Genomic DNA, 16,984 nt, shown 5'->3' with positions numbered 1-16,984 from the left:
GCACAGCCACCAGGCACGGGACCCGCGAGGGCAGTTCTGAAGGGGTGGAGGGTGCTGCTGTCGAGTGGGAAGTTGGCCTGGTAGCTTGGGAGATTCATGAGGACCAGGCTGCCAGTCTCAGCGGCAGTGGGGTGGTTATCAGGGAAAGGAAAGCGGGAAAGAGGTAGAGAAAAGGAGAGTTTTGAGAAGTTTCCAGAGCTTAAGGAGGTCCGGCACAAGTCGGAGAGGGGCAGGGAGGCTGTTCCACAGAGAAGGACCAGCTGAAGAGAGGGACCTGCCCACCACTCTCTGCTCAGGGAAGCGTTTGAGTTACAGGAGTGAAGGGCTATAGCAGGGAGGTAATTAGGGAGAGGAAGTTGGAGATATCATGGTCCCAGCCCATATAAAGCCTGCTTGATAATGCAGAGGGTCTTGAATTTGATCCTTGCGGCCAATGGAAGCCAGTGGAGGGATTTTAGGGCTGGAGAGATACAGTTCCTGGGCTTGAGGCCAAGGATAAGTCTTGCAGCACTATTCTGGATTAGATAAAGGGGCCATAGGGAGGAAAGGGGGAGATTGAGGAAGAGGCTGTTGCAGTAGTCCAGCCTAGAGTGGACAAGAGCTCTGGAGACATTGAGCTTCTAGGGGAAAGTGAGAAAGGGAAGAATGCCTCTAATGAGGTGATGGTCCAAGATGTGAGGGGTGAAGGAGAGAGGGGAGCCAAAGATAACCTCAAGGTTTTTGGCCTCACAGGATGGTGAGGGTAGAGGTCCCAAGGTGGGGGGGCTAAGGGTAGGAGGGAAACAGGGTGCAGGGTCCCAATGAGAAGGATCTCCATTTTACGGGAATTAAGGCAGAGATCATTAGTTGCACACCATGCCTGGATGGCGGTCAGACAATCTGGGATGCGAGTGAAGGAAGAGGAGTTAGTAGAAGGGAGTGTGAAGGAAAGCTGTGTGTCATCAGCATAACACTGGAAATGACAAGAGAAGGAGGCGATCAGGTGAGCATGAGGGGGCGAGATAGATATTGAAGAGCCACAGCAATAGGATAGAGCCCTGGGGATGCCGCAGGTAGAGAGTGAGGTGGTGGAGGAAAAAGGGACCAGTTGCAGCTGGGAAGAGCAGTTAGTGAGGAAGGAGGTCAGCCAATCCAGTGCCCTGTCCATGATACTGAGGGTATCACACAGCCGGTTTATGAAGATGGAATGGTTGACTGTGTCAAAGGCAGAGGAGAGATCATGAGGACAGCAGGAGATTTAGAGTCAAGGGTTGCAAGCATGTCATCACGGATGTTCAGGAGAGCCGTTTCCATGCTTCTCGATATCCGGAATCCAGATTGGTGGTCATGGAGGCAGCCAAGAAGTTCAGTATGAAGAGTCAATTGGGAGAGTAACAACTTCTCCAAGAGTTTACCCAGGACGGGGGTGGTGAAGATAGGACGATAGTTAGCCAAGGCAGGAGGGGTTGGCAGACAGCTTTTTTATTAAATTGTAATACACGCTTATTGAGCTACTAAAACAGGAAGGCTTGAAGTTTGTCCCAGAATGTTTTTCACTTATTTTTTCCATGTATTGTTTCCATGTTGTTCTTTCGTTGTATGTCTTGTGGCCAATAGCGCATTAAATTGGGACTATTTATGATTATTGTCATGCCTAATGGGGACACGCTGTCTTGATTTCTACTCCTGGAAATGTGTGAACAATGTTTTCGCACATATTGATACAATTGTTGGGAATATTGTAGGATTACTGGATTGAACATGGTCTTTCACCATGGCCTTTCACCACATGTTATGAATATTGTTTGACTTGTATGACAAAAGCTGATTAATACAGGCTCTGAAGAAGGACTCTATAGTCCGAAATGCATCGGCTGTGGGTGCATTTGCAAATGATTCTAATTAAAACAAGCCTATTGTGGCGCAAATGACGAAAACTAAGAAGTGTATGGTGTATGAATTTTGCATGAAACCTGGAACTAAAGACATTAACAATCACACTTACTGAATCTAACCATAAAGGGGTATTTAGGGAGTGCAGCCTGCACCGAAGGCTAATTTGCCTTTGTTACTTGCTCATTCACTTTGTGTGCCGGACACAGAGGCACTTACCATTGGGCTTGCGCCCCACTCACAGATTATTACTACCTTTAGAAATATCTAAAGTTATTAGAGACAATTAAATAAGAAGCGGTGCCCACTCACTTCAACTACTAAAACCCATGTTTTAACCCACTCTACAATTGAGACACTTGACCACATCCATTCAGACGTTTGACTGGGACAATTATATGTTAAGGTTTAGCATTTAAGAGCTAAATAAGTACTCTGTTTTGTAGAGGTTGTGTTCAGACTATACAAATCACATAATAAAGTAACTTGATATTATATAAATCATTATAGAAACATGTAACGCAAAAAGCGTATGATTGTAGCTTCATTTCCACAATCTGAATAGAAGTCTAGAAGTACCAGAGGCCAAGTAACGTGAGGCTGAAAACTCTCCTTTTTGTATTACTACTGCACTTACAGGACTTAAAAACATGCAACAAAAAAATGGTGGGATAAAAACCTTCCTATAATCATTGTTTGGCACAGACATGTAGCCTGTTTTGCCCCAAACCATGGTACTCATTTGGAATTGGGATGTCCCCACATTGCTGATGAATGATTACTGGCCCCAGTTTCGCACTGGTTGGTACTGTGGGCAAACCAGAAAGCCACCCTTTCGCATTAGAGATTATAAGAGCCCTGGTGAGTAGCTCAGCTGTAAGGAAAATTCCATGGCTCATATATATTCAGAAATGTATTAGACAGCTGAACTGTGTTAACCTTATTTGCCCTTCAACCTTTTTGACTCCATGTGCGGTGAGGGCATACAAGCAAATGTTTAAATCCATCCTTTCTGGTGGTGCCAGGGGCACTGTTCCAGGTAAAGTGATCTGTACCGGAGTGGGTGGTATGGCAGGGTTTTGCATCGTTGGATTGCTTCCAGGTAGAGGCGTCTGTCCTGCCTGTGATTGCAAGTATTGCCTGCTAATCTCTTTGCTGCGTTCTTTGGTCACTATTAGGTCTCTCCAGAGGGCATTAGTCTCTTGTCGGGCAGAATGAACCTCAGCACAAAGCTCTCCTAGTAATTGGGCCAATTGGTCCATTTCTGATGTCTCCATGGCGCCCAGGTGGATTTGTTATGGTAGGCTTTGCGTTCTGTTACACTCACACGGTATCCACAGGGACGCCACCCAGCCGGGTTACTTGCTGGTATGCTTCTCAGCTTTGCCCTGATGTAGTCTGCGGGGAAGGTTCTGCCTGAAAATACAGGAGGACTATGTTCAAGACTGAGCGACTGGGGTAAGTATCCTCCATCCATCCCCACATGATTTCAGTTTCTCTGGTGCCCTCTCCTCACCTAGTGGTAGAATTAGGCGTGCTCTCTGTCCTGCCTTCTTTGCAGGGGTGCATTGTCTTTCATGGGTGAGTGCGGTCCAGTTACTTCACTGACGCCGGCCCGTTTGATATTGGTCAGGTAGGTCTTATTGCTGTTCTTTAGTTTTGTTGCTATCCTGCATGCCTTTCTTTGTTTAAAATGTCTCTTTTTTCTCCCTTAGGTATGCGGAGCTTCAGCGCGTCAAACTTGCTTGGATGATCCCCGCTGGTAAATGATGGCGCATTAAGAGCACTATGATGAGGTAAGTAAGCACTATGCGCAGCGCTGCGAAGTCTTGCCTTTGCTAGCCTGTGTTTTCCTTCCTTGTAGGTCGCAGTGTTCTTCAGCGCGAGTGGAATGTCCGGAGTGGTGCCAGCCGAGAGGCGACCAGCCAGGTAAGCCTTTTTAGCAGTTCGTAATTTGTAAATGTCTCTACTGCTTTCTTTAATGTTGCCTCTATCTTCCTCTTTCAGGTCGTTCTGTCCGGGAGGCGTGCAGATTCGAGGAAGCTGTTCTCAGTAGATGCGAGTGTTTAAAGATGAAGACTGCAGGTAAGATGCTGCTGCTAATGATGTTCCTTTTGTCTCCTTGCAGGTTCTGCTTCTCAGAGGATCGAGGGAATAGCTGGACACTGTGAGCGTCACGTGGCAAGCTGAAAAGTAACGCGAAGCGTGTTGTCTTGCTCGGGTGTGGTTTAAATAGCCCCAACAAAATAGTCCAGGTAAAGTAGTCCCTAGGCTACCACACACAAAACACTAGACCACAAAGCTTGGTTCCTAAGAACCAAGCTATGTGGATGCCTCCATGTTGGCTGACAATACAATAAAGTAGTGCCCAAGGACATTGTTTTTCATGGTGTATGAGCCTGGCGCCATAGGCACCAGGACTGGCCCCATGAGGTCTTTTGAAGAGGATGCCAGGCTCAAGAGGCCCGAGTCCTGACTCCACCTGGCCAATGCGTTTGCCAGATGGGGTTTTGGGCAAGGGTCGTGACAGCACTCCCCCCTAAGGCCCCTCCCATGGTGTTCCTTCTGTCTGGCCCAGGTTTGGTTGGGAAGTTCCGATGGAATTTCCTGATTAGAAGTGGTGCGTGGATATTCTCACTTAGCTCCCAGGATCTATCTTGTGGTCCAAATCCTTTCCAATCGACAAGATAATATAGCTTGGTCCTAGAGTATTTAGAGTCGAAGATATCTTTGACTTCGAATTCTGGTTCTCCGTCAACAAGTATGGGCTTAGGTGGTGTCCCAATCCGTGTGCCAGGTTTCATTGGTTTCAGGAGGGACACATGGAATACCGGGTGGATGTGTAGATTAGGTGGTAAATCCAGTTTCACGTCTGCTGGGTTGATAATTGCCTTAAAGGTATAGGGACCTAAGAATCTGGGATGAAAGGTCCGGGTTCCCTTGATGGGTACGAATTTAGCAGCTAACCAAACTTTGTCTCCTACTTGATAATCAGGGGCCTTTTCCAGTGTTGATTAACAAATCTCTTTTGTTTTTCTTTGGCATGAATAAGGTGTTCCTTTACCCTTTTGAAAGCCTGAGTAATGGTTGTGTGTAGAGTCTTTACTGCTGGCATTTCCAAGCTGGCTGGAAGGTCTAGTTCAGAGGTACGTGGATGTCTGCCATAAGGGTATAGAAGGGCGTTTGTCCCGTGCTTGAATGTCAAGAATTGTTATATGCATATTCGGCTATCCATAGTATGTCTTTCCAATTCCTTTGTTCGTGGTGCAGCATGCACCGTAAATATTGCTCGAGTGTCTGATTGGTTCTCTCGGTTTGGCCGCCCGTTTGGGGATAGTGACTGGTAGATAGCCGAACGTCGATCTGCGCCATTGCACAACATTTTTTCCAGAAGTTGGAAAAAAACTGGCTGCCTCGATCAGAGAGCAGAACCGAAGGGAAGCCATGTAGGTTAACCACACCCTCCAGGAACACTTTTGCTAAAGTGGCTGCGTCTGGGAGGCCTTTGAGAAGAATGAAATGGGCCATCTTCGAGAATAAGTCCACAACTACAAGGGTGGTGTTGAACCCTTGGCTTGGAGGTAGATCAGTGATGAAGTCAAGGGAAAGAGTGTGCCATGGAACTGGAGGAATGTCCAATGGTTGTAGGAGACCAGATGGTTTTTGTTTCTGTGATTTATTTTGTGCGCAGACACCGCAGGACTGAATATACTGAATGATGTCCTTACGCCAGGTAGGCCACCAAAAGTTCTCTTTCACCTTAGCTAGGGATTTGGCGATCCCAGGATGCCCTTCGATCAGTGAATCGTGATAGTTTGAAATAATATGTTGTTGTAATTCCTTCTTGGGTACATATAGGCCATCCCTAAAAAAGTGTAGATGGTCCTTGATGGTATATTGTTCTCCTTGAGTTTGCCATGCGAGGTAGGCATCAGGATTCATTGTCCGTTGGATTTCTTTTCGTAGTTCTGCTTGTGTTAAGGCTGTCGTGATACCCAAGAGTTTGTCTTCAGGTATTATAGGTACTGGGTCTGGAGTTGTATATACTATTTCATCTATGCCCATGCGAGATAAGGCATCCACCTTTCCGTTTCTGACTCCTGGTCGAAATGTGATTACATAATCATATTCGGCGAAGAAAAGGGCCCACCGGAGTTGGCGCGTGGACTGGGCCTTGGCTGTTTTGAGATATAGCAGGTTTCGGTGGTCTGTGATGACTGTAATGGTGTGTCTGGCCCCTAGAAGGTAGTGCCTCCAAACTTGAAAGACGGATTTGATAGCCAGGAGTTCCTTGTCCGTGATGGCATAATTAATCTCTGGAGGTGAGAACTTTTTTGACCAGAAGGCCACAGGATGTAGCTGGCCGGTTTCTGGGTCTCTCTGTGAAAGCACAGCCCCCATTGCGAGACTGGGCGCATCAGTTTCAACGACATAAGGGAGGTCTGGATGAGGATGTTGCAGGATCGGAGCGGAGGGAAACCTTTGTTTAAGTTCCTGAAAGGCTTCTTCTGCTTCTTCGGTCCAAGCAAACATTTTATTGTTTTTTCGTAATAGTACTGTGATAGAGTGCACCACCTGAGAGAAGTCTGGGATGAACCAGCGGTAGAAGTTCGCAAAGCCCAGCATGCTTTGTACCCCTTTCAGAGACGTTGGTGAAGGCCATTTCAGAATGGCATCTACCTTGTGCGCGTCCATTCTGATGCATCCTGGAGGAAGGATAAAACCAAGAAATTCTACTTCGGTGACGTGAAAAAAGCATTTTTCAAGCTTTGCAAACAAGCGATGTTGACGGAGCTTGGTGAGGACTGAACGAACGTGCCTAACATGATCTTGCTCCGAGGCTGAGTATACTAAGATGTCGTCTATGTACACTAAGGCGCACACATCAATTAACTCCCTTAAAACCTCATTCATGAAATACTGGAATGCCGCAGGAGCGTTGCATAACCCGAAGGGCATGACTTGATATTCAAACAAGCCGTACTTAGTACGGAAGGCAGTTTTCCATTCATCTCATTTCTGACTCAGACCAGGTGGTACGCTCCTCAAAGGTCCAATTTGGTATAAATCTGGGCATCTTTAACTTGGTCTAGCATCTCAGGGATAATTGGCAAGGGATAGCGGTTCTTCATAGTGATCTGGTTCAAAGCGCGATAGTCACTCCTTCCTTTTTCGGTACGAAGAACAAAGGACTGGCTGCGGGGGACTTCGAAGGACGGATAAATCCGTAGGCAAGCAACTGGTATAAATAGGTTTCCAAATGAAGGTTTTCTGGTTCTGTGAGAGCGTAGATCCTGCCGCAAGGGATTTGTGCACCAGGAACAAGGTCGATCTGACAGTCATAGGGCCTGTGTGGTGGCAATGTTTTGGCTTGGTCCTTTCGGAAAACATCCTGGAAATCATGGTATTCACTTGGCAAGGTATTAGTTGCTTCCAGGGTTGATACTGTCGCTCCGGGAGTCATGGGGATACAGACGTCGGGTTTCTCCTCTTGGTAATAGCAGGCAGGGCAGCAGTCACCGGGGAAGGTTAATTTTCGTGCCCGCCAGTCTATCAAAGGGTTGTGAGCAACCAACCATGGCATCCCTAGTATTAGCCTGAACTGAGGTGCCTTGATGAGATCGAAAGAAATAGACTCCCGATGTCCGTCCTGGCACACCAAGGTTACCGTGGCTGTGGACTGTGTTACTGGTGCGTAATCGATTTCTGTCCCATCCACGGTGGTTACCTTGTCCATAGTTGGAAGCCCCATCTCTGCTGCCAGTTCTTGATCAATATAATTTCCAACTGCTCCGCTATTGATGTATGCTTCAACGGCATGCATTCATGACGACTGTTCGTGGTTAATTAAGATCACTGGTATTGCAAAGTGCGAGGTCAGCAACTCTTTCTTCTCACTCGACAAACTGACCTCTATGTTTGTTGAGCTTGTTAGTTTTCCGATTCCTCAGCTTCATCCTTCTCTTTGGCCCCGACTGTTCTTCTTGGGGGTTTTACTGGACAGTCCTTCAGGAAATGTCCTGGTTTCCCACAATACAAACAGAGCTGTTGTTGTCTTCTTTTGTCCCACTGTTGTTTTGTTAATGGAGGCCATATCCCTTCAATCTGCATGGGATCTACAGCATTTTCAGGTAGACGGGGTGTGTTTTCCCTTGGTCGAACATACACGGTCCGAGGGTCTGTCTTAGACCGGTCTGCCTTTCGGTCCTGCAACCGGTGGTCTAGCTGCACGACCAGATTTATGAATTCTGCACAGTCTCTGGGTGGATCAACCACCTGGGCTAAGACGTCCTTTAATTCGCCTCGTAAGCTTCGATGGAATAACGTGGTTCTTTTGTTTTCTGGCCACCTAGCTTCGGCAACCAGTCTGTTGAAAGTAGCAATGTACGCTAACAAGTCCTGATTCCCCTGTTGGAGGAACAAGATTTCATTGTCTACTGCTTGTTCCTGGGTATGGCGAGCAAAACGTTTTTCCATTTCTCTCTGGAACACCCCAAAGTCATGTAATAGAGGATCGTCATGCGTTACCAACGGCACCGACCAATCTGCTGCACTACCACTCAGGTATGATAAGACAAAAGCTACCCGAGTTTGGTCGTTTGGAAAGGCTCCAGGCCTACAAAGAAAATGAAGGCGGCACTGATTGATCAATGTCGCATACTTCCGTGGGTCGCCTGAGAACCTTTCTGGTGGTGCCAGGGGCACTGTTCCAGGTAACGTGATCTGTACCGGAGTGGGTGGTATGGTGGGGTTTTGCATCGTTGGATTGCTTCCAGGTAGAGGCGTCTGTCCTGCCTGTGATTGCAAGTATTGCCTGCTAATCTCTTCAGTGCGTTCTTTGGTCACTATTAGGTCTCTCCGGAGGGCATTAGTCTCTTGTCGGGCAGAATGAACCTCAGCAAGAAGCTCTCCTAGTAATTGGGCCAATTGGTCCATTGCCGATGTCTTCATGGCGTCCAGGTAGATTTGTTATGGTAGGCTTCACGTTCTATTACGCTCACCTGGTATCCACAGGGACGCCACCCAGCCGGGTTACTCACTGGTATGCTTCTCAGCTTTGCCCTGATGTGGCCTGCGGGGAAGGTTCTGCCTAAAAATACAGGAGGACTGTGTTCAAGACTAACCGACTGGGGTAAGTATCCTCCCTCCACCCCCGTATGATTTCAGTCCCTCTGGCACCCTCTCCTCACCTTGTGGTAGATTAGGCGTGCTCTCCTTCCTGCCTTCTTTGCAAGGGCGTGTTGTCTTTCATGGGCGACTGCGGTCCAGTTACTTCACTGACGCCGGCCCATTTGATATTGTTCAGGAGGTCTTATTGCTGTCCTTTAGTTTTGTTGCTATTCTGCATGCCTTTCTTTGTTTAAAATGTCTCTTTTTTCTCACTTAGGTATGCAGAGCTTCAGCGCAGCGAACTGGCTTGGTTGAGCCCCGCTGGTAAATGATGACGCATTAAGAGCGCTATAATTCGGTAAGTAAGCGCTACGCGCAGCGCTGCGAAGTCTTGCCTTTGCTAACCTGTGTTTTCCTTCCTTGTAGGTCGCGGTGTTCTTCAGCACGAGTGGAATGTCTGGAGTGGTGCCAGCGAGAGGCGACCAGCCAGGTAAGCCTTTTTAGCAGTTCGTAATTTGTAAATGTCTCTACTGCTTTCTTTAATGTTGCCTCTATCTTCCTCTTTCAGGTCGTTCTGTCCGGGAGGCGTGCAGATTCGAGGAAGCTGTTCTCAGTAGCTGCGAGTGTTTAAAGATGTAGACTGCAGGTAAGATGCTGCTGCTAATGATATTCCTTTTGCCTCCTTGCAGGTTCTGCTTCTCCGAGGTTTGAGGTAATAGCTGGACACGGTGAGCATCACGTTGCAAGCTGCAAGGTAACGCAAAGCGTGTTGTCTTGCTCGGGTGTGGTTAAAATAGCCCCAACAAAATAGTCCAGGTAAAGTAGTCCCTAGGCTACCACACCCAAAACACTAGACCGCATAACTTGGTTCTTAGAAACCAAGCTATTTGGATGCCTCCATGTTGGCTGAGAATACAATAAAGTAGTTCCCAAGCACATTGTTTTTCATGGTATATGAGGCTGGCGCCGTAGGCGCCAGGACTGGCCCCATGAGGGCTTTTGAAGAGGATGCCAGGCTCTAGAGGCCCGAGTCCTGACTCCACCTGGCCAATGGGTTTGCCAGAGTGCGTTTTGGGCGAGGGTCATGACATAAACACAACAATCAAAGGATTTAACGCGATCCAAGAAGAATTGAGGGCTATCAGACTTATGACCCTCCAGAATAGGTATGTACTGGACTTGATCACAGTATTGGAAGGTTTTGTGTCACCAAGATCGGCCCTTCCTGTTGCAGATAAACACCTGCACATGATGGAAATAATTGAACCTTGACAGAGGCAATAACTATGCTGTCAACCCTATACACGAAATTGGAGGAAGAAATAGATGAGACAGGGGAAGATGACTGGTTCCCGTCCCTGTTTCTGTGGATTCCAACCTGGTTGGCAAATGCCTTCAAGCTGCTTAGAGCAATACTAGTGTTTGTATTGCTAGGATTCTGTCTTGTAAGAATAATTATAGGACAATGGAAGAAGACAGCGAAGAAAGCCATTGATGAGCAGACACAGACTGAAAGTACCACTCGTGAGCACCTAAAAGGATGTCCCCAGGCACCCACACAAACTAAGTTTTACTACCCCAAGTTCATAAAATCTATGTGGGACATTGGGTATTCTGTCAACCAACTGGAGGGTGTTGCCACATGACCTAGAGTGTGGATGAACATATAAAGTATACAGGTGACCTGATGGGGGTTGACAAAGATATGGATGCAGAAGAAACCCAAGTATGGAGAAAAGATGAAGAATATTGAAGAAGAGGAGGTGGTTGAGGACTCGACCAGAGGGGGGAATGCTGAGAGGCAGAAGTACATGTCATCTTTAGCATCCACCCCCTCACCTCTGTCATACTGGAATAGCAGCAAGAGAGCACTGTGTGCGACACTAGGTAGTGTTCCAATACAACATCAAAGATATGAGAGACATCATGCACTCAGACAACCGTATCAAATGTACCCTACCATTGACGTAATGGAAGGATGCCTGCATACACCACTGGATGTAGAAGAGTTATTAGAGAAGTCAGACTAGAGCAACATATATATTTCTGAAAGCCACAGGGGACCTCACACTTTGGGTCGGTGTATTAGTATAACTAATAGTCTCGGAAAGAAAGTCCAGAGGGTACAATTTTTTAAAACAAGGTATCAAAGGATTTTATTATACCTGATGTTATTTAAATATACACATTTTAATCATGATTTAATCAGCACTCGAATAAAAATGTACATAGCAGGAAAATTAAGAACGTACAAATTAAATACAAATCATATCATTCATCCACATGCATCCATCATGCATCCATACACTCATGCCAAACAACAATATGTATAAGCTAAAACCTATAAAAAGTCATAACAAACAATTAATTATTGTATTCATTATAGAAAAGAGGTGTACAATCAATATACATGGCCACAGTAAATTGTGCAAGTGGTCAAAGGTTGGGCTGGGTCACATAAATACCTGAGGGCAACCTCATCTCCAATTTCTCAACCGGTTTCAACGTATTAACATTAATTGAGTAACGTCTTCATCAGGAGATAAAAGAATACACTCTTCAAAGGGAAGAAGAACAACAGCTAGAAGCTCCTAGTGTAATTGACAGGAACAACTGCTGCTCGGATTTGCAGCGTCCCAATGTTTCTAAGCTGCAAAAATGACAGACGGACTATGGAGGATGTCCAATCCCACGGTGTCTGATTCATCGCATGATGAAGGGAAGGACACTATGAGTCCTGCAGGCATCCTGTTGCTTAGCGTGGTAGTCTTAAGAGGATCAAAAAGCCACATAGGTATCACGCGTCTCGTTCAAAATTGACACGTCCTATCTGTCCGGGTACGTCCGTTCGCGAGGGACCTGGATCTAATAGGCGCCAGAAAGCTCAGCGACCGGGTATAACAAAATCCTTTGATACCTTGTTTTCAAAACTTTTACCCTCTGGACTTTCTTTCCAAGACTATTTGACTAGAGCAACATGACATCATGAAGAGAAGACACAAGGATTAACTGAAACGGTATGCAAATACTTGACGAACAAAGATGTAAATTGCAGTAATAAGAGAAATATGTATGCAGCGACGAAGAAATCATATTCATTGAAGAAATAAGTGAGAAGAGGATCAATGAATTTATATATGCAGAAATGCAAGGTAGATGAGATATATAGAAGCTTTCTGTAAACAAAACTATAACGCAATAAGAGCAGCCATGAAGAAAAACATGGTTGTCAGACTTAATAAATAAATAAATAATTTCTATTGACCTGGGATCAAGGATGCCACATCAAGGAAGAAATGCAAGGCACAAGGGGAGCCAAAGAGGATAGGCTATGTACACATGACATATTTCTCTTAGATTAAGTAAAGAAGAAAACATCTGCAAGTGCCAAGCATTGAACAATCAAAGATGCAGAAATCGTATGTGACATGGAACAACCAAGTCTCCAGGGCCAAGAGGAGTAATAGCACCCAGTATAATTTAATTAAATAGCATCAAATAAGATGATGAAATTAACAAAATCGTTGTCTCCCCACGCGTGATTCAAGACTCGAAACCAAGGACTATTCATTAGGTTCTAACTGAAGATGGTGATGTAGCTACACTCCCTTAAAAGTCCCAGAGAAGAGAACGGTCAGCAAGGTCAACTACAAAGAAGAAGCCTTGGCTCGGGCTTAAATGATGAGAGATGGTATGCTAATTGACCAAGTAGGTAGTAGTCTGATGTTATTCCCCACACCTGGGTTTCGTTTTGCGCATGTGCTGCTAACAAGTTGAAAGTCCAAGATTGGGAGAGGATGCCAACCAATCACGAGAGCCTATGTAGCAGTGTACTACAAAATGTTACAGAAGCTAATCCGCTGCTGTTATTCTGCTATTAATCTGTATTATACGTATTTAGAGAAAGTTCGAGGCGTGCCTACCAGATATTAAGGTATACATGATCCCTTAACCAATCCCTCCACCCGATAGGTTTTACTATTTGCCAGGCAGGATGATCTCATAACTAACCGATCCCTCCACCCGATAGGTTTTACTATTTGCCAGGTAGGATGACACCATAACTGACATACATCAAAGTATAAAGCCTTTGTATAATAAAAATGTTGCAGAGAGTGTGTGAGCAGCAGTTTGTTTGTCTGCCAGGTTTTCCTACTTTATTTGAGCTGAGAATAAAGCAGTATTTCGCCATATTCTTTGAGTCTGTCCAGTTATTTGGGTCTGAGATCGTTCATTGGTAATTCCATCTGGCACTTGGAACACTCCAGCTGCTACTGCACAACACCACCCTTACACCATTTGTAATCCTGCAGTGAATTTGTGGACCTGACTGGTGATAAAGGTAAACGAGTCTGGCGTAATTACTGCCAAACTTTTAATGAGGCCCTTAAAATCTTATGCCTTCATCCTTTCAAGGTCAATAAATTGCATTACACCAGTTACTAATACAACACCAGTGCAGTGCCTAGATGCAGTATAAGTGTCAGGAAGCACTATGTGTGTAGTTGTGCACTGGGCCCTCGGGTCTGGAGGGCCCCCCAACAAACATTTAATCAATAATAAAATATGCAAGATTTAAGAAGACAATCAAAACATGACTGTTTCCAAATTTAACCTTTTCCTGCTGGAAATGGTTACATTTTACCTGGGGCCTAATTGTCACTTTCAAACGTCCATCCCACCACTAGTCCAAGTTCTCGTCAGTCCTCCACTCTTTAGAACATACACTCACCAGTTTTCCGGGTTTTATTTTTGTACCCACTCCCTCTAATCCTTCCAGACTGCCATGGTCCATATTGTCCAGGATCATCAGTTCGGCTGGTGACAGCTTCAAGTCACCTGACATGCCACCCTGAATTGTGTGGGTGATGTACTGCACATTTCCTTTGCATACTATGTGCCAGAGATTGTGCCACCTCATATGTTTGGGCTATTAGGAGGCACTGGTGCCAACTCTACACCGAAACCTACAACAAAACTATTGTATTAGACTACCGATAGGGAGAAATTGCATATGAGCAGGGTCACACAGCTTGTAGGTTTTGTTGGGTTAGTTGCCCACCCATTCACTGCCCATGGTCATGCTAATCCCTTTTGCCATTCCCACCAACGTCCTGACCCCTGCCCAAAACACCTCCGCATCGGAACTCTTTGAGCTCTCTTTAATCAAGCCTTACAATCAAACGCTACACAGGAAGTGTCTGCCAGTATTTTTACAAAACAATCCTCTGAGAGTTAATGACTTAATTGGAGCAGTAAACACGTTACCTGCTACCATCAATGGTCAGTTAATACCACTACGGCGGTGCCTGGCCCTTTCCCATGCCTACACAAAAGCCCAAAATGTTGGCATTGTGCATGCTTGTTTTTAAATCACCATTGCCCCTCACAGTAGCAACCACAGAGTTAGCTTTATACAAAATACTCTCCCAAATCCTGGTCTTTACCAGAAGAGTGGTTTTATAGGTGGGAACGCCAAACAGGTTAAATAGCCTCATATTTTGTCAAATCGCTGACAAGGGTTAGAAGGTCTGGTTCACAATATCTGGACTTGGATTTGGATGATAGATCAGGGGCTTGAAAGCAAGTCAACGCAGAAGCGCGATATAAAAGCTCCATTTATTTCTACTCTCTTGGCAAACAGTATCAGTAGCAACACATAGCTGCTTGGAAGCAGGAGAATTGTCTGACAAGTGTGGGCTCCACTTTTCTTTACTGATAACAACATCAATGAAGATGTGAACACGGAAATTGTATAGGATGTGTCCTTGTCCATCATGCAAAGACACATTGAGGTGCAGGATGAAAGGGAGCCCTGGATCCCATGACAGGCTTTTGGGAAGGGGCGGGGCAGGAAGGAAGGGTTGGTCCTCGGCAGGACTTATTATTATTATTATTATTGTTGTGAAGGGGCTCACAGAAGCAGAGATTTGGAGACGGCCTGGATCTCACCCAATGTGTGTCAACAGCTGAGTCCTGTGAGTAGGTCTATCACCCATCTGGCAAAGGTGCTACTTGAGTTACACTCGCCCTTTTCTGCTAGTTCCTGTAATTGGTAAGAGAAGGAACCAGTTTGTGGGGCAAATGTAGGGGCAGACAGGTCTTCTGGTGCCAAATTCCAAACTGCATGGCCAGACAATGTACTCCAGGACCTTAAATAATAGCTAGGCGGAGTTCACAGGCAACGCTCAAAAGGCTGACACAGAGGAACAGATAACATGTCTTTTCTCACTAACACAGAATAGATATTATATTTGTTTACTCGTCCATTTAGGTGTTCTTTATAGACATAGAACATTTTCAAAGGGAATTGTTATTTAATGCTATTTGTAGGTGCTTTCAGACACAGTAGCTGGACATGAAACGTGAATTGGTAAATAGAGCCCTGTTTAGGAAATTAGGCCAGGCATTTAGATGGGGTAGAGGATAGCAAAGTGGGAAGGACTTTAGTCTTGGTGGGTAGGGCACAGATGTTCAGGTCAGCATCTTCATGAATTCTGGTAGGAGATCTTGATGGTGTAGTGGAGCAACCAGTGTTGCATGGCAATCAATAGTGTCCATCTCTGGTAGCTACACTGGCCACGCCTTTCCCTATCCTTAAATCATGAGCTAACAGGAATACATAAAGATAAATGGTCTCTGCAGGGTGATCAGTCTGGCAGGAAACCCATCTAACTGTTGTGTGGGACCCACAGGAAAGAGCACAGTCTTGAAACCCCAGCGCATGCATCGTTTTTGGAGCGAATGGGGATTCAGTGCGCACAAGCATTGACAGACATGTGATAGCACAACAAGACTGGAGAAAGCAGAGCACTATTCAAGTAACCAGGAAGTGGGACAAGAATAAGAAGCCCAGGAAAGTAGGCGCCGAACATGCCAGGAGTGTTGAGGGGGAGTATAGTGGAAGCCACAAGATTGAGAAGGACAATGAAAGCTGCTGACTGTTGAGTGAGGAGCTACGAGATCGAGCGAGAGAGACACAGAACCTGGGCAGAACGGAAGCTCCGAGACCTGGGAGGGGGAACAAGGTGAAAGTCCTAAGCTTGCCACATTTGAGAGGAAGTTTGACGAGGAGACAGCAGCACGGCATAGCACAGTGCACCGGGAAACAGGGATTGCAAGGCATGTGCATTCGCAGGTTCTAGAGGTGAGGATGAACGAGTCATTAGGTCCAAGTTACTGTTCTTGGCTGAGTTTCTACAGTCATTTTTACCAATATTGTTCCAATCAGCCTCCATGTGATGCACACTTTGCCCTGACATGAGACCCCTTGTCTCTATGAGTGACCTCTGGTTCATTTCCCCCCACCCCCCGTTGTTTATTGACATAAAAGGGAACTGCAGGAACCTCTAAAATCTCTCCAAGGTGCGGCGTTACAAGAAAACCATGCTGCCCATATGTAAGGTTTTGTCCAAGCAGAGTGCATATGGATGCATGATGATGTGTTAACAATTAAAGGAATGGTTGTTTAGTGCCGCAAAGGCAGAGCCGAGAAGGCTGCCTGAAATCACAAAATGGATGCCCTTAGTGCTTCCAATTTTAAAGTTTGAGCTTCATTTGCTCGAAACTTTCCATAGGGACTTAAAATATATATATATATTTTAGATATTTGTTTTATTATTGGCCATCTTTTTGGCCAATAATATTTTCTGACCGAACCATTCCTTTAAGTATGCTTCAAAAGGTTTCTTAGTTACAGTGTTGGTTGTGAAATGGTTTGAATGCTTGCTTCCTAAAATAGAGTTGCCATTTGAGATGAGTTTCAATCTGACCTCCTCTGTTGCTTGTTTTGTGTTGGCATTGTTTATTTTATATTGTATTTTTTACCCCTTGACAAATGGATAAAAAACTAACATAGACCTAAACCTTCTGAACTCTAGTGCACTCAATAATCCAGCCTTAACAAAAGGAGCATCAATAAACAAGAAAAAACTTGGTGACAATCCTGCAGCACCTCTGACCCCGCCTTGCTCAATGAATCTCATGCTATTTGCAGATCACC

This window comes from Ambystoma mexicanum, chromosome 3q (assembly GCF_040938575.1).
Source record: "Ambystoma mexicanum isolate Mex_15411 chromosome 3q, UKY_AmexF1_1, whole genome shotgun sequence".
Classification (NCBI taxonomy): domain Eukaryota; kingdom Metazoa; phylum Chordata; class Amphibia; order Caudata; family Ambystomatidae; genus Ambystoma; species Ambystoma mexicanum.
Note: the sequence above shows the minus strand (reverse complement) of the source record.